The sequence below is a fragment of the Phyllobates terribilis genome, unplaced genomic scaffold (assembly GCF_046119375.1).
Source record: "Phyllobates terribilis strain yellow unplaced genomic scaffold, ASM4611937v1 Scaffold_222__1_contigs__length_3263388, whole genome shotgun sequence".
NCBI lineage: Eukaryota > Metazoa > Chordata > Amphibia > Anura > Dendrobatidae > Phyllobates > Phyllobates terribilis.
In genome coordinates this window covers 2740956-2766649 of record NW_027362982.1, presented here as the reverse complement: position 1 = coordinate 2766649, position 25694 = coordinate 2740956, and positions in this window count along the sequence as shown.

Sequence of the window (25694 nt, the reverse complement as noted above, 5' to 3'; positions counted from 1 at the left end):
ATTCCCAAGTTGGTGGAGGTAAATTATCCCTCAGCCAAAGACCGGAGGTCGTGATCATCACTTGGTGCGACCCCCTGCTACACCCACTAGGAAGGCACCACATAGGGTCAGAGAAACCGGTGACAGGTTTCACCAAGAGAAGGCCCGAGGCAGCTGGACAGAAGTGTGGTCACTGGTGGGGGCACGAGAGGCCAGAGAAAGGACAGAAGGGGGTCCTGTGCCATGCTCCTGAATTGCCTGGGGATTGACTGAGCCCCTCACCTGGTGGACGCAGCACGGCTTGGGCAGTCATTCCCTGCAGAAGTGACTCGGATAACAACTGTGAGTAAAAGACCCTGGACTGCATTACTGACTCTGTGTTTCTTACCGCGCCAGCACTAACGGTACTGGGACGCCCTGCACCACAACCCCCACCATTTACGCTCACTGCCCTGAGGCTACACTCCTCCCGTGGGGAGTTATACTATTCTCTGCTGCACCCACAACACCAGCCTCAGCGGTCTGCCCCGCAGCGGCGGTTCACCCTGACCGCAATCCACGGGTGGCGTAGTCGGACATTTCATAGCTTTAAATATAGACTGCCACAGTACTTGGTCTGACCACCCTGAGCCATGGGATCGGGTTGCCACTACTACCCCCAACATTGCACTGAAGCCCGGTTCCGAGTGCCCCAAGGCCCAGGGGGCGAGTCATATACGCCCCCAGTACGGTCACTGCCAGCTTTACAATAGTCCAATTAATATTATTCGCTGCCACCACCGATTAATTTTAAAATATAATACAGGCCTGATCGGACGCCTGCTTTCTGGTAGCGTATATGGCTTCGGGGGAGGAACGATTACAGGACAAAAGAAACAGGACTGTTACATTTTATATTTAATCCAAAAGGGAGGCAGTGTTTATGAAAAATATATATTTTACAAAGGGGGACTATACAATACAGAGTATAGAGTTACACAAAAATAAATGGGATTAATAAAAGATTGTCATCTCTGTGATAGGTATAGTTTCAGTTTAGCTGGAGGGGAGGCACTCCAATGGACCATTATAGAACGTGACCGGTGCTATATAAAATACACTGCTCAAAAAAATAAAGGGAACACTCAAATAACACATCCTAGATCTGAATAAATGAAATATTCTCATTGAATACTTTGTTCTGTACAAAGTTGAATGTGCTGACAACAAAGTCACACAAAAAACATCAATGGAAATCAAATTTATTAATCAATGGAGGCCTGGATTTGGAGTCACCTCCAAAATTAAAGTGGAAAAACACACTACAGGCTGATCCAACTTTGATGTAATGTCCTTAAAACAAGTCAAAATGAGGCTCAGTATTGTGTGCGCCTCCATGTGCCTGTATGACCTCCCTACAACGCCTGGGCATGCTCCTGATGAGGTTGTGGATGGTCTCCTGTGGGATCTCCTCCCAGACCTGGACTAAAGCATCTGGACTCCTGGACAGTCTGTGGTGCAACGTGATGTTGGTGGATGGAGCGAGACATGATGTCCCAGATGTGCTCAATCGGATTCAGTTCTGGGGAATGGATGGGCCAGTCCATAGCTTCAATGCCTTCATCTTGCAGGAACTGCTGACACACCCCAGCCACATGAGGTCTGGCATTGTCCTGCATTAGGAGGAACCCAGGGCCAACTGCACCTGCATATGGTCTCACAAGGGGTCTGAGGATCTCATCTCGGTACCTAATGGCAGTCAGGCTACCTCTGGCGAGCACATGGAGGGCTGTGCGGCCCTCCAAAGAAATGCCACCCCACACCATTACTGACCCACTGCCAAACAGGTCATGCTGAAGGATGCTGCAGGCAGCAGATCACTCTCCACGGCATCTCCAGACTGTCACGTCTGTCACATGTGCTCAGTGTGAACCTGCTTTCATCTGTGAAGAGCACAGGGCGCCAGTGGCGACTTTGCCAATCTTGGTGTTCTGTGGCAAATGCCAAGTGTCGTGCACGGTGTTGGGCTGTGAGCACAACCCCCATCTGTGGACGTCGGGCCCTCATACCACCCTCATGGAGTTGGTTTCTAACCATTTGTGCAGACACATGCACATTTGTGGCCTGCTGGAGGTCATTTTGCAGGGCTCTGGCAGTGCTCTTCCTTGCACAAAGGCGGAGGTAGCGGTCCTGCTGCTGGGTTGTTGCCCTCCTACGGCCCCCTCCACATCTCCTGGTGTACTGGCCTGTCTCCTGGTAGCGCCTCCAGCCTCTGGACACTACGCTGACAGACACAGCAAACCTTCTTGCCACAGCTCGCATTGATGTGCCATCTTGGATGAGCTGCACTACCTGAGCAACTTCTGTGGGTTTTAGAGTCCATCTCATGCTACCACGTATGTGAAATCACAGCCAACATTCAAAAGTGACCAAAACATCAACCAGAAAGCATTGGTACTGAGATGTGGTCTGTGGTCCCCACATGCAGAACCACTCCATTATTGAGTGTGTCTTGATAATTGCCAATAATTTCCATCTATTGTCTATTCCATTTGCACAACAGCATGAGAAATTGATTGTCAATCAGTGTTGCTTCCTAAGTGGACAGTTTGATTTCACAGAAGTTTGATTTACTTGGAGTTATATTCTGTTGTTTAAGTGTTCCCTTTATTTTTTTGAGCAGTGTATATACTCTCAGCCTGAGTATTGACCCATCCTCGGCTGGGTCTTTTATGCCGAAGGGGGGCTTGCTCACACACCCCCTGCGATGACATCACGTGGGCTGGGCTCCAGCCTTCATAGCTTTATGAAAATTTCTAACTTCTGGGATAAGTTATCGCTGGTTGATCACAGAAGCTTGCAAGTGACGCCATATTCTTTATTACGAATTTACCTTTCCTAAGAGACTACACATGGAATAGCTGCGTTATCCATTATTTCGGTATTTTTGCACCACAGCTCACCAGAGGGGCATACAGCTATGAAAAACTATGTGCATTGTTCTTTACCTGACCTGCCGTTAAAAATGTGTGTCCATTATCGGAAGTATAGAACTTTCGATATTCCATATTTCCTGTCGGTGCCGGCGAGACTGCAGACTTCTGTTGCGCAAATGGGGGATGCCCTGGGGGTGAGAGAATTCTTTTGAAGCCAGGAACTGCATCCTTCTCACCTAGGTGTATATCTGTCACAGGCCGATGTCACTAGAAAATACACTCGTATGTTATTTGGGTTAGTAGCTCCCTTTGTACTACCAATTGCTTATTAGGTACTACCAATTGCTTATTAGGTGCAACATTTGAATCTGAACTGTTCCAAGAACTATGTACTCTCTATGGCTGTAGGAAACTGAGAGCAACTGCATATCATCCACAGTGTAACAGTTTGTGTGAGCGGATTAACTAGACTCTAAATGACATGCTATGTGCAATACCTGCTCAGAAGAGAACTGATTGGTCAAATCTACTACCAGAATTGGTCTGTTTAAAGAAGCTGTCCACTACTTACACATTGATGCCCTATCCGTAGATCCGCAAGCGCCCCAGCCGATCATCTGTTATCGGTGCCGGCACCTGCCGGCCGGAAGTCCTTACCTTCCGGTGCCTGGCGGTCTAACTGTAGTGGCCAGCGCTTGCAACTGCACATCCGCCTCCCATTCAATTGAATGGGAGGTGGATGTGCAGTACCCCGCGGCGGCATCCACAGTTAGACAACCAGGCAACGGAAGGTAAGGACTTCCGGCCGGTGACCGCCACTGCCTGGACCGATAACAGCTGATCGGCGGGGGTGCTGGGTGCGTGGCCCACGGCCAATCATACATTGATGCCTATCCTATGGATAGGGCATCAGTGTAAAAGTAGTGAACAACCCTTTTAAACAATACCAATGTCCATTGTTCCACTGGGTACACACGTTATTACCTGATGTTTGGTAGACAAGGAAGACAACAAGTAGATGTTGCCTTGGAAGTGCAAGTTCCAAAGATATTAATGAGGTGTGGTATCTCCCCTTCGAGGTAAGGATGATGCGGCTGACAGGACCCCACCTCTACATCCAACACTACACCTCTCTCACCTGAGGGGGGCTTATAGGCACCAGTGTGCTGCCCCAGCCGGGATAAGTGGAGATGGGGGAACCAAAGTAAGGGAGAACCTAGTAGTGGGTGAGGGTGGAGGACGCACATTTAGGTTACACTTAATAATTCATATTTAATAAACAGCCTTCTTGGGCTTATGGTCTTTTGATTGTGATCTTCATCACTGAACGTGGATTTCTGTGTGAACCTGCAGTTGATGAGGACACGGTCCTCGTGCTCTGGCCTTGAGTCGAGGAGCGGGCAAGAGTTAACGGTTGTCTCTACCCGGTCAAGGTCCCTACCCAAGAAGGCCTGGAGCTGAGGAGTCTAGCTCCACCGCAAAAGGATCCCAGGGGGATGCAGACGAAGCTTTATACGGCACCTGTCCTCGCTATTCTGGCCTAGTCAGAGGGATTCCTGCTGCAAGAGGGGTACCGGCCCCCGATATCTGACTTTGTTACTCTATGTCTCTGTCGGAGAAGCCCGGAGGCTCAGTGGATCCCACGGGGTAACGGAGCGAAGTTGCCACCCGTACCCTTGTTCTGTGCATAGTCCAGATGAGGGTAGTTTCTCCTCCACCAACTTGGGATCCGGTACCCTTAATCTGCCTGACCCTTCACCCGGTATTCGCGTGGGCTCTTAGGGTCCCTTCCACCTTCTCGTTCCTGAGCCTTTCTGTTTTTCTGTCTCTTCCCCTTTGTTCCTGTTCCTTCTTCTCTTCCTTCCTCGGCCTCTTCTCTAGGTCCATCTTTGAGCAGAGCTCCAACAGAGCCTCCACTGCATGTCTTCTCCTCTCACTGACTGAACTGAACAGAACCCAGATCTAAGATGGTGCCCACCTTTTATAATTCCCTCTGAAACATGAGTCCAGGTGACCAGCAACCAATGAGCTCCTAACTACGCTCAGGAACCGTCCCCTTCTGCTCCTACATCACCGGGTTTTCCTCCCCCCTCCCCACTCCAGCCAGGGACATGGTCTGTCGTGCCTGCATTAGTACTTAAATTGGAGCACCGTTGAACTGTCCCCCGGAAATGGGGTGTGTGTGCTGCATGCAGCTACCTGAGCCCCGGTCCATACTCCATCCTCACCCGGGAGTGGAATATCACACCTCTGGCAGAGGTGCAATACCTCTGTAGCGACCGAGCCCTCGGGGCGCTACAGTATTGCATGCTAATGTTCCCCTGACTAGAGAACCTTCCCCTTGCTCTCAGACACAGATTTATTATATTTGTGGCATCCAGGCCAGGGTGACACATTCCCCCCTAGTAAAATTTAGTACTCCGGAACTAAACAATAAACAAAGATTATATGCATGACCATAAAACATTAACAGACAGACGACGCACAGGTTGAGTTCTTAAGGTCACAGTGTGGTCTGTGACCGGGTGTCCATTTCACCAACACAACGGGGAGCCTTAAACCAGGTGGGGGTCTGTCCTAGCCCCAAGTCCTTTACAGTCTTAGTTCATTCCTTGGTCAGGCTCCTGAACGCAGTCCATACAAAGTCCCGGTTATTAAAAGTTCATAACCTTTGAGTCCGTACGGTAACTGTAAGAAACTGAAATACACAATTACTAATCATGCATGTAACTTTGCAAGCATTTCAACACTTGGCAACAGGGTTATTTACAGTTTTAGTGCACCCTATATTCTCCAGCGAGTGGGTATCTGCCCCTTTGTGCTCCTGGTTGACCTCCTTAACCCACTGTCTGGTGGTGGACCAACCTGGCCTTCCCCACTAGCGTTAGGGGTACAGCTACCAGCTGGGTGTACAGGTAGGGCAGGCAGCTGTCTGCGGGTCCTTTGGCTCACCGCAGGCATGGCAGGCTCACTGTCAGCAGAGGGTTGACTCTCCTGGGCTGCTGGTACCGGCTCTTCTGCCTCTGGAACCGCTTGCTCTTCTTCACCTTCCAGCTCTGGTGTAGGTTGTTGCTGAGCCGGTAGCAGGAAATGCAGGACGGGTACCACTATGGCATCATTTATTCGAGTCCAGGACTGAGGGAACTCTCCGAGAATGGTGCTGATCATCTCTTCCTGGTCCTCTGCGGGTTCACGGTCACTTTGATCCTCTTCTGCACTACGGAGTTGCTCGGGGCACCTTTTGAGGTGGTCTCTGGAGACGGTGCTAGTGGTTTCTCCTCCGTCCTTGGTGATCACGCACACCTTCGGGTTGTCGTGATCAGACTGCAGTACGGTGTAGGGTTCCCTTTCCCACTGGTCGTCCAACTTATGTAGCCTTCTCTTTCGCTTCAGGACCTGCTCGCCAGGTTCTAGGGGACCAGCAGGGGCATGTTGGTTGAAGAGTCTTTCTTGCCTTTCTCTCACCTGGGCCAGGCTCTTCTCCACACTCTCCTGTACCTTCTTGTACTGCATTCGCCTTTCCGTATCCCAGTCCATATCCGGGGAGGTGTCCTCAGGTGTTAGGACTCCCATCTCCAGGTCTACGGGCAGCTTACCCGGTCTGGCTCGCATCAGGTAAGCCGGGGTGCAGTTTGTAGCATTCACCGGGATATGGTTGTATAAGTCTATCAGGTCCGGCAGTTTTTCTGGCCACAGGCTGCGTTCCTCCAGGGGCAACGTCTTCAGGAGATCAATAACTATATTGTTCATTTTCTCACACATCCCGTTGGTTTGTGGGTGGTAAGGCGTTGTCCGAATCTTCTTACAGCCATAGAGGTTGCAGAACTCTTGGAAGATTTCGGCCTCGAACCCTGGACCCTGGTCTGTCAGAACTTGTTCCGGATACCCGTGTGGACGGCAGAAGTATTGCTGGAAGGCTCTGGCCGCCGTTTGGGCTGTCAAGTCTTTTACCGGGACCACCACTAGAAAACGGGAATAGTGGTCCACGATTGTCAGGGCGTAGAGGTATCCTGACCTGCTTGGAGCCAATTTGACGTGGTCCAGAGCTACCAGCTCAAGAGGCTGCTGGGTAACGATGGGCTTCAAGGGTGTATTCTGGCTGGTGCGGTCTTTTCTCCTTAAGTTACAAGGGCCACAGTCCCTGCACAACTTCTCTACAGCCCCTCTCATGCCGACCCAAAAGAACCGTCCTCTTAGCAGGAACTCCAGTTTCTTCCAACCGAAGTTCCCCGCTCTGTCATGGTAAGGCCCCAGGACCATAGCTGCATCCCGTCTTGGGACCACGACTTGCCAGGTCAGCTCGTGTGTCCGGTGGTTGACAAGTCTTCTGCACAGCTTGCCTTCGTAGAGGAACAGCTTGCTCTTCTCTTTCCATAGCTGCTTGGCTTCCTCTGGAGCATCCGGATCTAAGCGGGCGTCTTCCCAGGTCAGCAGATCTTTCACCAGGCTGATTGCAGGGTAACTATCTTGGGTCTCGGCCCAGCTGTGGTGAGCTAGGGGATTGATCATAACGGTTGTTAAATCTTCCTCCTTCACTTTGTGGGAGTATTGAGCGGCTCCATACCGGTGAAACGCGGGGAGTTCTACCTCCTCCAGCTCTTCTGGGTCTTCGTCACCTTCAGGTAAGTGAGGCACTCTCGATAGGGCGTCAGCGTTGGCATTGGTTTTGCCCACCCGGTACTTGATCACAAAGTCATAATTGGAGAGACGGGCCATCCACCGCTGTTCCAGGGCACCAAGTCTTGCACTGTCTAGGTGTGTTAACGGGTTGTTGTCCGTGTACACAGTGAACTTTGCAGAGGCCAGGTAATGCTTGAAGCATTCTGTTACGGCCCACACCACCGCCAAGAATTCTAGCTTGAAGGAGCTGTAATTCTCTGGGTTCCTCTCGGTGGGCCTCAGCTTCCGGCTGGCGTATGCGATCACCCTTTCTCTGCCCTGTTGGTTTTGGGACAGTCCGACATTACTGGCGTCTGTGTGGAGAATAAAAGGCTGGCCATAATCAGGGTAGGCCAGGATCTCATCCCCTGTGAGGGCCATCTTCAACTGGCGGAAGGACTCCTCTTCCGGTTTATCCCACTTGAAGGGTGGCTTTTGGCTTCTGGACTTAGACTGTCCGATCAGGAGGTCCTGCATAGGAGCTGCCATCTTAGTAACCCGGGGATGAACCTTCGGTAGTAGCCTACCAACCCGAGGAATTGCCTCACTTCCTTGATGTTCGAAGGGCTTGGCCAGCTCTTGATTACCGTGACCTTAGCAGGGTCGGGGGCTACTCCTTCTGCACTTACCACGTGCCCTAGGTACTGGACCTTCGGTTTCAACAGGTGACTCTTTGATGGTTTCACCATCAGGCCATAGCCTGCGAGGGCTTCGAACACCTCGGCCAGGTGCTTTAGATGGTCCTCGTAAGTCTTCGAATAGACGATCACGTCATCCAGGTAAAGGAGGACCGTCTCGAAGTTTCGGTGCCCTAGACAGCATTCCATCAGCCTCTGGAAGGTCCCTGGCGCATTGCAGAGCCCGAAGGGCATACAGTTGAACTCGCTCAGTCCCATCGGGGTGGTGAAGAAGGTCTTCTCCTTGTCAGCCTCTGCCACAGGAACCTGCCAGTACCCGCTAGTAAGGTCCAAAGTAGAAAAGAAGTTAGCTGAATTTAGTGCGGCTAAAGACTCCTCTATTCTAGGCAGCGGATATGCGTCTTTGTGGGTGATACGGTTGATTTGTCTATAGTCCACGCACATTCTCATGGAGCCGTCTTTCTTTTTTACCAGAACCAAGGGGGCTGCCCAGGGGCTACAGCTATCTCTAATGACCCCAGCTTCTTTCATTTCCCTCAGCATACCCTTGGCGTTCTGATAATGTGCAGGGGGTACAGGCCTGTGTCTCTCTTTTATTGGTGGATGGCTCCCCGTGGGGATATGGTTTTCTATCCCTTTTACTCTGCCGAAGTCTAGCGGGTGCTTACTAAAAATTCTCTCGTACTCCTGGACCACCCGGTAGACTCCTTGTTTTTGGTGCAGGGGAGTGGAATCAGCACCACATGGAGTTTCTGGCACCAGTCCTCCTTTTGTTTCTGGGAGCCATTACCCTCCGCCTGTGGAGATGGAGGCAAGGGTTCCACGGCCCTGATAGCTTTGTGTTCGACAACAAACAGTTGGCAAGTGTAGCGTACCTGGGTAAGTGTACCTCCCTGTCCCCAATGTTGAGAATGCGAACGGGCACCCTCCCATGACGAACATCAACCACCCCCCTGGCTGTCAAAATGGTGGGCCTGCTGTCTGAGTACACGGGTTCTACCATGGCTTGGTAGTCTCTACCTCTCAACCCGATTGCAGTCCGACACCAGATCATCATTTCACTTTTGGGAGGCATGGAAATGGGGAATGGGTCACTCAGTCTTACGCTACCGATCTCACCACCAGACAGTTCTACCTGCTGCCATCTCATCAGGGCTTTTATCTCCTTGGTGAGGACTCTCTGTTGGCTGGAACTAGCATTCACCGCCACCTGTTGTAGAATTACAATTACCTCTGAAAGACAATTTTCAATCACGTTAGTACCCACAGTTATTTTAGGGTGACTTTCACGACGGTCAATGTCCACAATAATTACTCCCTGTGCCGGTAGTTCAACTTTACCAATTTTAATGGTCATCTCCTTGAACCCCATCTGCGGCACGGGCAAGCCATTACTTGATGCTCAAGTCACTGTCTGGATACATTGTTATATCAGCATCAGTCCAATACTACTTAAAAAGTACATAAGGGATAGTAGTTACTTGCGACCTGGTATCCAGCAAGGCGCTCATGGGGATACCGTCCAGCACCACGGGTAAAACCGGGCGCCCCCCAACGTACTTATCACACCAATTAGAAGGGCCTGGTGATCTTATGCCTGGGGGTTGGCCTCCTGCCCCAGGTTGGAGTACCTGGAAATGTGTCCGGGCTGGTTGCATCGACGGCAAATGGGCTGTCCATCCTTTGCGTAGTGGTCTGTGGTCCTCCCTCTGAACGACGGGGTCCTCCTCTGTCGACGCCACGGGACATCCTCCGGACTTGAAGTCAACTCAATGGGTCTTGACGGGTCCACTTGCAATGCCTGGACGGTCCTGGTCAACGCCGCGACGCTCCTGGTCAGCTCCTGGACTTGGTGGTGCAGATCTTTCGACGGGGCTTGGTTCAGGGCCTGTGCATCAGCCCCCACGGGGTCCATAGAGGAGGGCGCCGCCTCCTGGTGGTAGGTGAGAGCAGGGCGCTGGGGGTTTATAGCGCCACTGGTTGTGGGTTCACGGAGCACCCTTATGGCCCTGTCTTTGAATTGGGCAAAGGTCAGATCAGGGTTCTGAAAGAACATGAGGCGCAGCTGGGTCCTGTGGGCGCTAGACAGCAGACCTTCTATGAACTGTTCTGTTAGTAGCTTATCCGTATCCTGCACGCTGCCAGGGTCAGCTTGTTTGATGGCCCTCAAGGCTTCCTGCAAATTTAGGGCATAGTCTCTGATGCTGTCCTGTGCCCGCTGCTTACATCCATAGAACTGCATTTTAATTTCAGCGGAGGTACGGGTATCAAAGGTACCTCGCAGCCGGGCCAGAATGTCCTTTACAGTTTTTTTCTCCTCAGCGCTCCATGACTTTACCTCCCGCTGGGCTGCGCCAGTTAACTGCCCTGTCAGTATGCTGACCTTCTGTTCCTCTGTCAGGGGGTAAACTTGGAACAAACTGTACAGCCTTTCCTTAAAGTCAGTTAGGGCATGGGGCTCCCCTGAATACTTAGGCAGCCAGGTCGCTCCAGGGATGTAGGGCAGGGAAAATAGCATCACCGCTGCTGCAGCCGCGTTGGTGGTAGTGGGCGCCTCTGTGTCCGACATCTTCCTCCCCTCTAGTTACGCGTGGCCTACCTTCCGACGATCCTCTTCTGTAGGCCGCGGCTCCGCTGGTGCTGCTCAGTACGAGGACCTTGCGTCGCGTCCTGGTGACGTCAGCGTCGCTCTCTCTCCCTTCCAGGACCTTGCGCAGCGTCCGTGCGTGGGGCGGAGCTTCGGGTCTCGCGCGGTTTGGACGTCCACGCCCCTCTTCTTCCCGCGCGGCGTCCTGAAGATGGTGTCCGATGGCGGGAAAACGGCTGAAGATGGCGGGAACCGACGGAAGATGGCGGGAGACGGCTGGAAATGGCGGAAGATGGCTCCGGATGGCGGGAAGCCTCTTCTTCAGGTACGTGTAGGGTCTTTGTCAGGCACGCAATATCCGTTTGTGGCGGGTTGGTTACAATCCTGCCGACTACGCCAAAGCAGACTCACCCCCTAGGCTGTGGGGCACTCGGAACCGGGCAATAGGGAGACGATGGGGGTAGTAGTGGCAACACGGTCCATGACTCAGGGTGGTCAGACCAGTGGTAGTCCTTTATAAGTTTTAAGTGATGTCCGACTACGCCACCCGTGGATTGCGGTCAGGGCTAACCGCCGCTGCAGCACAGACCGCTGGGGCAGATATAAATGTGCAGCACTGAATTGTTCAACTCCCCACGGGAGGAGTATGGCCCCAGGGCAGAATATATAATGGATGATGGAGGGGATGATTCCGACCGCGATAGCCAGGAAACGGAGGCCTCTTAAACAGTTCAGGGTCTTTATTAGAACAGGTAATATGACCCAGAAACAGGCCCGGCTAGGAGGGGGCCTGGATGTCTGAGAACAAGTGGGAGGCTGGCCCTGGTCAGGGTGAGGGTGTAGGCCTACCGTGCTCTCTGTGCTCCTTCTGGATATTTCCCTCCTTGTAGGGTAACAGCCCACGTTCCCGAGCTCACCGTGTCCTCTCGCCCGTATGGCTTGCAACGTGGGTCCCTTTCTACTCCCGGCCTGGTACGGCTTTGCTGGTCCCTTCTGCTGTGGCGGAGCCTCCGGGCTTCTCAGGCCAAGGAACATACAGTCCCCGGCGGACTGGTTTCTGCTATGGGATGTGAAATCCTCCCAGCCTCAGACACCAAAGTCTGGTAGATTAGTCTCTTTGTCTGCCAGGACAGGCGCACTTTGCCTCTTGTCCCTGGCTCGTGGCTCTCCTACTGCCACATGTCCTCTTAGGCTGCAACACAACTGTCTGTCCCGGCTCTGGGACACCTCTCAATCCAGAGAAAGGTTGTCCAGTTCTCCCTAACCCTGCCCCCAGTTCCAGCTTTTATAGGGGCAGCCTGCTCCCCCTACTGGCCTGAGACAGGAGGTATTGCATGCTAATGTTCCCCTGACTAGAGAACCTCGCCCTTGCTCTCAGACACAGCTTTATTATATTTGTGGCATCCAGGCCAGGGTGACACATATGAGTACATGCATAGTTTTAAAGTAGGTGAATATGTAATGCCCCAAAGCGGTTGTGTATGTGACTTTAACATGTAGCAGAGCTAGCAGCTGCCTCATTATGTTTGCACAATGTTCATTTTCTCCTTTGCAGATAGTGTACATGAGGATCCAGTACATAGAAGTGGTTTATACCGTATATGCATAAAGTGAAGTAATTATTATGTTCTGCCATCAGGAGATTAAGAGTTAACTAGTGTTGAGCGAGTATGTTCTATTAACCCTTTCGTCGAGTATGCTCGGCCAAGCTCCGAGTATTTACAGCTGCTCGGTGATAAGGTTAGTGTGCATGATTTGCAACTGTTTGACAGCTTTATTACATGTGAGGAATGTGTAAGAAATAGACATTCCTCACATGTAATAAAGCTGTCAAACAGTTGCAAATCATGCACATGGGAGCGAGTTAACCTTATCCCCGAGCAGCTGTAAATACTCGAAGCTCGCCCGAGCATACTCGGGCAGAACATACTCGTTCAACCCTAGAGTTAACAAATCAGCCCTGCTTTCCATATATGGCAATAAGGTCACATGGTTACTCCACATGACCAGGTCCTGGGCTTAGCACTGAGAGAGACAGATTTGTGAGTGTTGTCCTTGCCTAAAAGCTGAAGGAGCAGGTTGGAAGCTCAGAGCTCCTGTGTATATCACAGACCACAGCCTCAGCTGCAATCAGCTGTGTGATAGACTGTGTATATAAGCAGAAGCTGGTACTCAGGAATCACTGTACCACTTATGTATCTGCATTACTATACTGGAAAGTAACTGTGCTTGCTGCATTGAAATTGAAACTGCTGAATCATCATCTGTCTGGATTTACCTGTGCTTGTATGCGACAAGTAAAGCTTATCAATAGCCTATCGGCCTCTCTATTTCTCTGGACAAATCGGGTGCACAACATCACACCAGGAAACAGAAGTTAAATCAGTGCATTCTGGCATCACAAACTACATTTTCTTTTACTTTTATTCCTGCTGTATGATTCTTTTGTTTTTACATAAAAAGTGAATTTTTAATGCCCTCATGTTGGGCAATATTGTGTATTTTGAAATTCTATGTAATAAACTTTGTATTTTTGATCATATTCGGTCCCTCTTGCTGTTTTTTCACTAAGCCCTTTAATTTGCCTCATTATCCTAGCCATTTAAACATGTGCTAGGTAGTCTTGAAGAACCTCTCCTTGATTTCATATGGTTTTGCAGGGACCTTATTTATTACTTTTGTTGGGAGACTATTTTATAGGTTTATGTGGTTCAATTACATCAGTGTCTGCAGTAGTGTTGAGCCACCCCCGTAGTGTTCGAGTTCGGTTCGGTTCGTCGAACACCTTCGAACACCGTTAAAACCAATGGCAGGCAAACAAAAACACATAGAAACACATAGAAAACACCTTCAAAGGTGTCCAAAAGCTGACAAACTGCTCAGAAGACACAACTAACACATGGAAAAGTGACAAGTACATATAGTCATGCGAAAAGAAAAGAGGTGGAGGAGTAAAAGGAGGGGGAGACACAGATATAGGCATGTCATGCCCTTCTAAAATCCAAAAAGTGAGAAGCCGACACGTTCAGTCCGCTCCTGCCCGTGCCACCTCCGTGTCGCCGGGTTTGTGCCAGAGCCGCGGTGAACCCTGAAGGCCAGCCCCCCTCTCCCAATACTGGTGCCTGTCTGCTGGTGGGTCGAGCGAGCCCCCCTGTGGTGGAGGCAGCTCTAAGCTTTTTAATTTAAATTGTCTCTCTAATTTGAATGAATACACTTTAAATCCATTTACAAGGATCTATTGGAGGGCAAGTCTCATGCCAGCTGCTGCGTAATTCCAGCTCCAGTAGCGTCCACTAAAGCTGCTGCAGTTAAAAAGCTTTTATAAGGATCGAGCTCGGCTGTCCACCGCAAGGCATCCTACTGCCAGTCCCAGCCCCTATGCCTTGGGGTGCCTCCTGATGCTCTTCACTGAGTATCCCGTGGTCCCGAAGCATTTCCTTTGAAAAAATTAAGTGTCCAAACTACAGGTGGTGTAGCTTGCTTAACAGCCGGGATAATCCGCTGACTAGCAGACACTGCTACTAGGCACAAAGTATTTCCTGGGCTAGATGCAGTTAAAAATTTGTAATTAGATACTCTCGTTGGATGCTGAGAAAGCATTCCATAGAGTCTCCTGGCACGCCATATATGATTCTCTTAAAAAGCTTGGGGTAGGGGTCTAGGGGACCCTTTTATAGCCAAAATCACGGCCCTGTATCACAATACGTCACCTAGGCTGAAGATAAATGGAACTGTAGCACCCTGAGGGCTCGGTTGCTACAGAGGTATTGCACCTCACCCAGAGGTGTGATATCTCACTCTCAGGTAAGGATGGAGTGTGGATCAGGACCCGACACCTGCATGCATTACACCACATTGCCGTGGGGCAGGGCGACCAATATGCCTCTGAGATGGGCACGACAGTCCCTGTCCCTGGCTGGAGTGGGGGGAGGGAACACTGAGGAAGGGGAACCCTGTAGTGCAGGAGCAGGGAGGAAGCAGTTCCTGGGTGCATTGAGAAGGGAGTATAAAAGGTGGGCACCATCTTAGTTCAGTGCAGAGAAGTCTGAGCAGAAGTGACAGGGAGCAGGGGCTCTGCATGAGCTCTGCTCCGGAGGCGGGCCTAGTAACAGAGGCCCAGGCCTGGAAGAGGGAGAAGGAAGGAAGAGGAGCGGAGAAGGCTCCAGGAACGAGGAACGAAGGGATCCCAGGGGTGCGGACGGGCGAGTCGCCACCGCACGCCCGAATCCACCTGCGTGGAGGGGTCAGGCCAAAGGGGGAGACCGGTCCCCGAAACTAGTGGAGGCAGGAAACGACCCTCAGCTAGAAACCGGAGGCTGTGACATTTTATGTGGCGCAGCCCCTCGCTACACCCGCTAGGAAGGCACCACATAGGGTCAGGGAAACTGGCGCCAAGTTTACCAAGAGGAGGCCCGAGGCAGCCGGACAGAAGGGTTGGTAAGAAAGGCCAGACAAAGGACACACAAAGGGGGTCCTGTGAAGCGCTCCAAAGTTATCTGGGAGTTGTCTGAGCCCCTCACCTGGTGAGCACAGTACGACGTGGGCAGCCGTTACCTGCAGACGTGGTCTGGATAATAAGAACTGTGAGTAAAGGCCCTGGACTGCATCACTGACTCTGTGTCGTTACTGCTGCTGCCCTGCACCATCACCCCCATCCTCCGCATACACTGCCCTGAGGCTATACTCCTCCCGTGGGGAGTTATGCTACGCTCTGCTGCACCCACAACACCAGCCTCAGCGGTCTGCCCTGCAGCGGCGGTTCACTCTGACCGCAATCCACGGGTGGCGTAGTCTGACATTTAAACATCAAAACCACATAAATAGTTCCGCCAATGGTTTGACCACCCTGAGCCACGGAACCGGGTCGCCGCCACGAAGACTACAACCACCAGCATCCACCAAAAAGCGTCCGGCTCCGGGTGTCCCAAGGCCCAGGGGGTGCATCAGAACATTTTCATCACCTTTCACAATCACCAATGGGACAAGGCAGGGATGTCCTCTGTCCCCTCTCTTATACATCCTAGTGACGGAGCACCTGCTCTCATCAATTCGCCATAACCCCAATATTAGGTGGATTGAGGCGGGAGGCACCGAGTACAAGTGCTCTCTATTTGCTGATGATGTCCTAGTATATATCACTCAATCACATATATCCATCCATGCTGTTATGGCTGAAATAGATCACTTTGTTACATGGTCAAATTTTAAAATCAATGCAGCGAAGTCTGAGGCCCTCGATGTCTCCCTCCCCAAATCCATATAGGATTCCATCCAGTCCAACTTTCCCTTTGCCTGGCCCTCACAGGGTATCAAATACTTAGGAATTCCTATTCATAGAGACCTCTCCCATCTATATTATCTTAATTTTGGGCCCTTTATTGAACAACTCCATACAGACCACGGTTGGCAAGTTAGAACTGTAAGATTCACTACGTGAACCACTGGTGTTTTGTGGAAAAGCGCATGTACACTGTGTTCCAAATTATTATGCAAAAAGTGTTTAGGAGTGATAAGGGAAGAATTTGTTTGTTTGTCAGTTAAACTCATTGATGGTGATGTGTCTCAGGGCTCTTTATATCACTGTAAGCAATTGCAGACACCTGTGCTAATTAGTTTGGCAGGTGTGTCCAATGAAAGGCAAGACTACTTAAGAAGGCTGTCTCACATTATTAAGCAGCCTACATTTTCTGCCAAAATGGGAAAGAAAAAGGATGTGTCGGCTGCTGAGAAGCAACAAATTGTGGAGTGTTTAGGTCAAGGCATGACTACAATCAACATTGTGCGATGATCAGGATGAAGTGTCTTGGCAATCAAGAAGTATGTAGCTGATTCAGAGTACACACGTGTGCGTGCTGATAAGGGCAAATTGAGGACTCTTTCCTACAGGCAATTACGTCAGGTTAAAAAAGCAGCGACAAAAAAGCCTTGTCATAGCAGCAGACAAGTTTTTGAAGCTGCTGGTGCCTCCAACGTCCCCCGAACAACAAGATGCAGGGTCCTTCAGAGGTTTGCAGCTGTGCATACGCCATCCTGTCGACCTCCTCTATCCACTTCACACAAGCAGAAACGGCTCCAGTGGGCCAAACATTACATGAAGACTGATTTCAAAACTGTTTTGTTCACGGATGAGTGCCGTGCAGCGCTCGATGGTCCAGATGGATGGAGTGGAGGATGGCTGGTTGATGGACACCCCACGCAAACACGGCTACAGCGCCAACAAGGAGGAGGTGGAGTATTGTTTTGGGCTCTCATGGGGAGAGAGATTGTCGGCCCCTTTAGGATCCCTGAAGGCGCTAAAGATGAACTCCATAATGTATGTGGATTTTCTCAAACAGCACTTCCTGCCATGGTTCAAGAAGAAGAACCGTGTATTTCACAGCAAGATCATTTTTCTGCATGATAATGCACCATCTCATGCTGCACATAAAACATCTGCATCTCTGGCTGATATGGGCATAAAAGGGGACAAACTTATGGTGTGACCCCCATGCTCCCCTGACCTCTACCCCATTCAGAACCTCTGGAGCATCATCAAAAGGAGTGTCTATGATGGCGGGAGGCAGTTCACATCTAAGCAACAGCTCTGGGAGGGTATTCTGTCCTCATGCAAAACAATTGAAGCAGAAACCATCCAAAACCTGACAAATTCAATGGACGAGAGAGTTCAGAATCTCCTTTCGAACAAGGGGTCCTATGTGAAAATGTAACATCACCTAGAATAAAGTTTTGAGTTGAAAACTGTTTGATTTCAGTTTCTAATAACCTGCTAATGCATATAATTTCAAAAATGACAATTTTTTTGGTCTTTATTAAAATGAAAAGGTTGATCGAAAAGTTTGGGGGATCTAAGAGTGTGGCAACCCAGTAGTCATGATTACTTCGAATTCTGACAATATGAGGGTCATGTTGCAGGTAGTGCAGCAAGAAGGCACTTATGTGTCTTGCGCATCTCGGAGCCCCAAAATTATTTTCCGGGCTAGATGCAGCTAAAAATTATTATTAATTTTAAATCTGGTGGAGCTTAGTATAGATGGCCTAATAGGATCAGTGCTGCACATTGCTACAAAGCCCAAATTATTTTCCAGTCAAGATACAGATAAACATGATTAGTAATTTTAAATCTGGTGGAGCTTATTATAGATGGCCTAATAGAATCAGTGCTGCACACTGCTACAAAGCGCAAATTATTTTCCAGCCAAGATACAGATAAACATGATTAGTAATTTGAAAGCTTAAAACGGTTGGTAGGGTGATTTTAACCAATCATCAAGCTTTTACTCTCCCCAGGATGACACAGGGGTAGAAAAGTCGTTTCGGATCCATGATTTGTTCATCTTTATGAACGTGAGTCTGTCTACATTATCAGTGGAGAGCCGCGTGCGCTTATCTGTCAGCACACCACCAGCAGCGCTGAACACACGTTCATACAGAACGCTGGCTGCGTGGCATGACAAGATTTCCAAGGCGTAAGTGGCTAGCTCCGGCAATTTATCCAGATTGGAAGCCCAAAAAGAGCAAGGGTCCAGTGACACAGTCATGTCTTCAATGTTTACTTGGAGATACTCCTGTACCATCGTCTCTAGGCGTTGACTATGTGTCAGACTTCTTGTCTCCTGTGGCCTTGCAAAGGATGGGCTAAAAAAGTGGTGAAATGATTCCGCAAAATTGATGTTACCAGCAGATACTGTGGTTCTGTTACGGTTTGAGTGCTGAACACTTGACGGTCCCACGGTTGGCAAGTTGGAACTGTGAGATTCACTACGTGCACCACTGGTGTTTTGTGGAAAAGCACATGTAAGATTCTGCAACAGTCTCTGCTGATACTCCTGCATGCGTGCATCCCTTTCTATGGCAGGAATAATTTCTGCAAATTTACTTTTGTACCGGGGATCTAACAGTGTGGCAACCCAGTAGTCAGGATTATTTCTGATTCTCACAATTCGAGGGTCATGTTGCAGGTAGTGCAGCAAGAAGGCACTCATGTGTGTTGCGCATCCAGGAGCACCAAGTCCCTGTTGTGTTGGTGGCGAGGTAACAATCATGCTTCCTTCCTCTGTCCTCTCCCCCCAACCTCGCACAACAGAAATGTGATCAAGGTCTCCCTCATCTGATGAGTCTTCCATCAGTTCGTCCTCCACTTCTTCCTGGGCTCCTGCACCTTCCTCACTAGTTTGGCTGCTACCATGCGCCCTGGTAAAACCATCTCCCCCACCCTCACATGCCTGCCGCCTTGGTGCTGCCGACCGTCTGGACCTTGCAGATGTTAGCCCTTCCGCATACAACTCCTCCTCCTCTACTTCCTCCACCTCCTCTTGTGCCACCACCTGACTCCGAATTCTGTTTAACATGTGCTCCAGCATGTAAATCACCGGAATAGTCATGCTGATAATGGCATCGTCAGCACTAAACATCTTCGTCGCCATTTCAAAACTGTGCAGAAGGGTGCATAGGTCCCTGATCTGAGACCACTCCTCCAGCGTGATTTGCCCCACCTCTGGATCTCGTTGGCCCAGGCTATACGTCAGAACATATTGCACCAGGGCTTGTCGGTGCTGCCACAGTCGCTGCAACATGTGCAGAGTTGAATTCCACCGGGTAGGCACATCGCATTTTAGCCGGTGAAGTGGCAGGCCCAACGAGTTATGTAGAGATGTAAGTCGCTGAGCTGCGGGATGCGAACGGCGGAAGTGAGCACACAGCGACCGTGCCCTCTGCAGAAGGCCATCTAGTCTGGGATAGTGGGCTAAAAATTGCTGGACAACCAGGTTCAACACGTGAGCCATACAAGGCACGTGTGTGACATTGCCCCGGCGAAGGGCCGCACCCAGGTTTGCAGCATTGTCGCACACGGCCTTCCCTGGTTTCAGGTCCAGTGGAGACAACCATTAATGAAATTGGTTCTCCAGAGCTGACCACAACTCCTCAGCTGTGTGACTCACATTTCTCAGACATTTCAAAGTAAAAACCGCCTGATGACGTTGAGCCCTACTGCCAGCATAGTAAGGAGGTGTGCAGGATCCCTTCTGCGCAGTTAGAAAGCTTGTGGCATGACCAGACAGGCTTTGGGTGCAGGTGGAAGACCGAGAGGAGGTTGAGGAGGCAGAAGCAGTGGAGGAACTTTGACATAAAGAGGATTGACGCACAACTCGTGGGGACGGCAAGACTTGGACAGCAGCCCCTTGTCCTGCTGTCACCATAGTTACCCAGTGCACAGTCAGCGACATGTAACGCCCCTGTCCATGCCTACTCGTCCAAGTGTCTGTGGTGAAATGCACCCTGTCACACACAGAGTTTCTCAAAGAAGCGGTGATGTTGTGTGCGACATGCTGGTGGAGCGCAGGCACACCTTTCTTTGAGAAGTAGTGCCGACTGGGCATCTGGTACTGGGGCACTGCGACGGACATAAGGTCTCGAAAATCCTCTGTGTCCACCAGGCGGAAAGGCAGCATTTCTGTAGCCAAGAGCTTGCAGATGGTGAAATTCAACCTCTTAGCTTTCTCATGGCTAGGAGGAAATGGTCTTTTACTTGTCCACATCTGAGGGACCGAGGGCTGGCTATTGTGCTTAGACGGGGTTGATAAGGGTGTCCCCGGCAAACTGCCAGTCTGTGAGGAAGATGCAGGCGGACATGTTAGGTTGCCTTGATCCAAAGGTGGTGCTATCGATGTCGGACAGCGCTCAACACCAGCTGGTTTTACCAACTACAAAGAAAATGATGACCAGCCAATCACGCTGGCTGTTGCGGGTAAAGAGGTGGCAGGTCTGCGCCCCAAAACAGGTGTGACTGCTGTCCCCCCAGTCACAGAGGATGAAGAGGCCGCGGATGCACAAGATATGGCAGACGGTGGTTGGCCCGGCCGGCTAGGCCGCATTGTAGCACACTGAGCTTCCCACTGCAACTTATGCTTCATGTCCATGTGCCGGTTCATGCATGAAGTACTCAAACTATGTATTTTTTGGCCTCTACTTAGCTTTTGCTGACAAATGTTACAGATAACACGAGTTGGGTCATCTTTATCGATCTGAAAAAATGCCCAGGCTATGCAAGGCTTAGCACCCATGCGACCTGAAGAGCCACCACGACTTGTGGTGAGAGGCAGAGTTGTGTTTGAGGATGCAGTTGTTGACTTGCTTCCAGTACTACGTCTCTGTCCAGGAAGGCGCAACCTGACCTCGTCGTCACTAGCATCTTCCTCCACCTCCTCTGCTGACCTCATCTCTTGGCTGACTGTGGGTTGACAGTAAGTGGGATCTCCAACCTCATCATCATCACCCTGTGCGTTATCACACCCGTCGTCCTCAGAGCCAACCTGTTCCTGCCCTGACAAAAAACTAAAGTTGTCGCTCCAATCAGGTATTTGAGTCTCATCATCGTCTTCCTCATTGTCTCCACCAACAGGAGTTACAGTTTGGGAATGAGGGTCTACATTATGGTCAGAACCTTCTGCGTCTGGTCCTGGATCCGACTCATAAAGATTCTGGGCATCAGTGCAGATCATTTCCTCGTCTGGATTCACAGAAGCGCTGGAGTCGACCTCTGATTCCCAGGCTATAGTATGAGTAAACAGCTCTGCAGACTCAACCATCTGTTCTACCTCATACTCAGACGGGCAGCTGGAGATTTGGGAGCTGTGAGGAAGCAAGTGCGATTGGGGTGACACCTTTGAGGACTGGAGTATTTGTGATGTTGAAGTTGATGTGGAGGAGAGCCCACTTAAAGGAGCACTTGATATCCGTTGAAGCACCTCCTGTTTTTGTGCCTCATCTGGAATTTGTAGCGATTGGCGTGGCCGTAAGAAAGGGATCTTATCACATTGTCCGCTAAAAGAAGTAGACATTTTAGTTTGGCTGGAAGATGGTCTTTCTTCTGCAGATGTTACTGTTGCTTTAACACCTACCCCACGGACACAACCTTTTTTCCCCTTCCCAACACGCCTATTCCCCTTTCCACCAGCAGCAGGCCTTTTTCCACTCATTTTGGTGGTTAACTAATTCACAACTCTGGAGTTGTTTGCACAAAAAAACAATGGATGGGAACCGAGCAGAGCTGAGTGGCCAAACTGTGGTATTAGGCCAAAACTATTGGCTGGGTTAGATGCAGAAAAAAATTATATTCAATTTGCAACCTGATGGAGGTCAGTATAGATGGACTAATAGAACAAGTCCCACACACAGCTAGAAGCCCAAATATTTTTTCAGAGGTAGATGCAGAAAAAAATTGTATTCAGTTTGCAACCTGATGGAGGTCAGTATAGATGGACTAATAGAACAAGTCCCACACACAGCTAGAAGCCCAAATATTTTTTCAGAGGTAGATGCAGATAAAAATTATTTTGAATTTGCAGCGTGATGGAGGTCAGTATAGATGGACTAATAGAACAAGTCCCACACACTGCTAGAAGGCCAAATATTTTTTCAGAGCTAGATGCAGAAAAAAATTATATTCAGTTTGCAACCTGATGGAGGTCAGTATAGATGGACTAATAGAACAAGTCCCACACACAGCTAGAAGCCCAAATATTTTTTCAGAGGTAGATGCAGAAAAAAAATATATTCAGTTTGTAACCTGATGGAGGTCAGTATAGATGAACTAATAGAGAAAGTCCCACACACTGCTAGAAGGCCAAATATTTTTTCAGAGCTAGATGCAGAAAAAAATTATATTCAGTTTGCAACCTGATGGAGGTCAGTATAGATGGACTAATAGAACAAGTCCCACACACAGCTAGAAGGTCAAATATTTTTTCAGAGGTAGATGCAGATAAAAATTATTTTTAATTTGCAGCCTGATGGAGGTCAGTATAGATGGACTAATAGAGAAAGTCCCACACACTGCTAGAAGGCCAAATATTTTTTCAGAGCTAGATGCAGACAAAAATTATTTTGAATTTGCAACCTGATGGAGGTCAGTATAGATGGACTAATAGAGAAAGTCCCACACACTGCTAGAAGGCCAAATATTTTTTCAGAGCTAGATGCAGACAAAAAATTATTTTTAATTTGCAACCTGATGGAGGTCAGTATAGGTGGACTAATAGAGAAAGTCCCACACACTGCTAGAAGGCCAAATATTTTTTCAGAGCTAGATGCAGAAAAAAATTATATTCAGTTTGCAACCTGATGGAGGTCAGTATAGATGGACTAATAGAACAAGTCCCACACACAGCTAGAAGCCCAAATATTTTTTCAGAGGTAGATGCAGAAAAAAATTATATTCAGTTTGCAACCTGATGGAGGTCTGTATAGATGGATTAATAGAACAAGTCCCACACACAGCTAGAAGCCCAATATTTTTTCAGAGGTAGATGCAGAAAAAAAATATATTCAGTTTGCAACCTGATGGAGGTCAGTATAGATGGACTAATAGAGAAAGTCCCACACACTGCTAGAAGGCCAAATATTTTTTCAGAGCTAGATGCAGACAAAAAATTATTTTTAATTTGCAACCTGATGGAGGTCAGTATAGATGGACTAATAGAGAAAGTCCCACACACAGCTAGAAGGCCAAATATTTTTTCAGAGCTAGATGCAGACAAAAAATTATATTGAATTTGCAACCTGATGGAGGTCAGTATAGATGGACTAATAGAGAAAGTCCCACACACTGCTAGAAGGCCAAATATTTTTTCAGAGCTAGATGCAGATAAAAAATATTTTTAATTTGCAACCTGATGGAGGTCAGTATAGATGGACTAATAGAACAAGTCCCACACACTGCTAGAAGCCCAAATATTTTTTCAAAGCCAGATGCAGAAAAAAATTATATTCAGTTTGCAACCTGATGGAGGTCAGTATAGATGGACTAATAGAACAAGTCCCACACACAGCTAGAAGCCCAAATATTTTTTCAGAGGTAGATGCAGAAAAAAATTATATTCAGTTTGCAACCTGATGGAGGTCTGTATAGATGGATTAATAGAACAAGTCCCACACACAGCTAGAAGCCCAATATTTTTTCAGAGGTAGATGCAGAAAAAAAATATATTCAGTTTGCAACCTGATGGAGGTCAGTATAGATGGACTAATAGAGAAAGTCCCACACACTGCTAGAAGGCCAAATATTTTTTCAGAGCTAGATGCAGACAAAAAATTATTTTTAATTTGCAACCTGATGGAGGTCAGTATAGATGGACTAATAGAGAAAGTCCCACACACAGCTAGAAGGCCAAATATTTTTTCAGAGCTAGATGCAGACAAAAAATTATATTGAATTTGCAACCTGATGGAGGTCAGTATAGATGGACTAATAGAGAAAGTCCCACACACTGCTAGAAGGCCAAATATTTTTTCATAGCTAGATGCAGATAAAAATTATTTTTAATTTGCAACCTGATGGAGGTCAGTATAGATGGACTAATAGAACAAGTCCCACACACTGCTAGAAGCCCAAATATTTTTTCAGAGCCAGATGCAGAAAAAAATTATATTCAATTTGCAACCTGATGGAGGTCAGTATAGATGGACTAATAGAATGATGCTATGCCCAAAAGATTTTACTTCACTAGGTGCAGTAAAAAAATGGTATTCTATACACAGGTGGTATATCTTGCAACACAGATAGGCTACTCCACTGACTAACACACTCTGCAATAGGCCAAAAAGGATTAGCTTTGCTAGATTCAGCCAAATGCTGTGAAAAAAACTTGCACAGCACTGGCACAGACCTGCCTGGCAAAAACTGATAGGAACTGATGTAACCTAGTCCTGAAAAGGACTGCAATTACAATTAGTCTTTACTCCCACAATCTATCTATTTAAGAGCACAGACCTGCCTGATAAAAGTCGTAGGAAATGCTGTAACCTAGTCCTTAAAAGGACTGCAATCACAACTATTCCCTACTCCCAAGCTATCTGTAGATTTGTGCGAAAATTGGCTTGAAATTAACAAGGTATAGCGCACACAGCAACAGCGGTGCCGTCTAACACGCAGCTGCAGCAGTGAGAAAATGGTGGCAACGGGGAAAATGGCTTGGTCTTATAGGGCAAGGACATGTGACATACACTGCCAATGACACATGCCCTTGCTTGTGTGAAAAAAAGCACTTCGCTCCGTGTGTGCGCTGCTGATAGGCTGACAGATTGCACCTCCCCACTGCAAATGCGGGAAAGAGAAAAAAAAATGGAGATCTTCATTGTTCCTGCAGAGATCCATCCCCTGCCCCTCCCCCCACCCCGCTGTACACTCAAACTGCGTATTAACATTAATTTTCATCATTACTGAGAAAAAATCCAGTTATGATTTTGGTGCACGAACAGTTATCGAACATAACCTCGAACAGCCGAATTTTTCTCAAATCGTTCGTGTTCGCCGAACGGCTCGAACACCGCCCAAAACAGCTCGAATTTGAGATTGGCGAACAGTTTGAGTAGAACAACGCTCATCTCTAGTCTGCAGATTCTTCCACAGGATACATGGACTTTAAGAAACGTGATAAAACCTGGGTCACTCAACTCTGGGTTTTACTTGGTGAGAAGTCGACTACTGATCAAGAGGCAGAGATATTAAAGACTTGAAACTGAAAATTAGAGAACTTCTTAAGAAAAGGGCCAAGGTGTGGTGCAACAAGGACGCCTTGAAAATTATTTGCAAAAAGATTATGCCCAGAGGATTACGCAGCCAACTTTATCCTACCCTAGGTTTGGATGATTCCACATTTTTAGAAGTGCTTCCTTCCACTTGTAATAGTGTTCACGTACCCTTCTGGAATTGCTTATTGGCACAGACAAAAGGAAACTGAGATTATAAGAGATAAAATCAACAAACTCTTTCAATTGATAAGTTTAAGACTTTTAATCAATCTTTGGAGGAAGATTTTTCCAAGTGGGAATCAGATATAAAACACTAAAACTTAAAATACCCACGAGATCTTGGAGATTATCCGTCCAAGAATATAGACCGTTGGGTGTCAGAAAGAT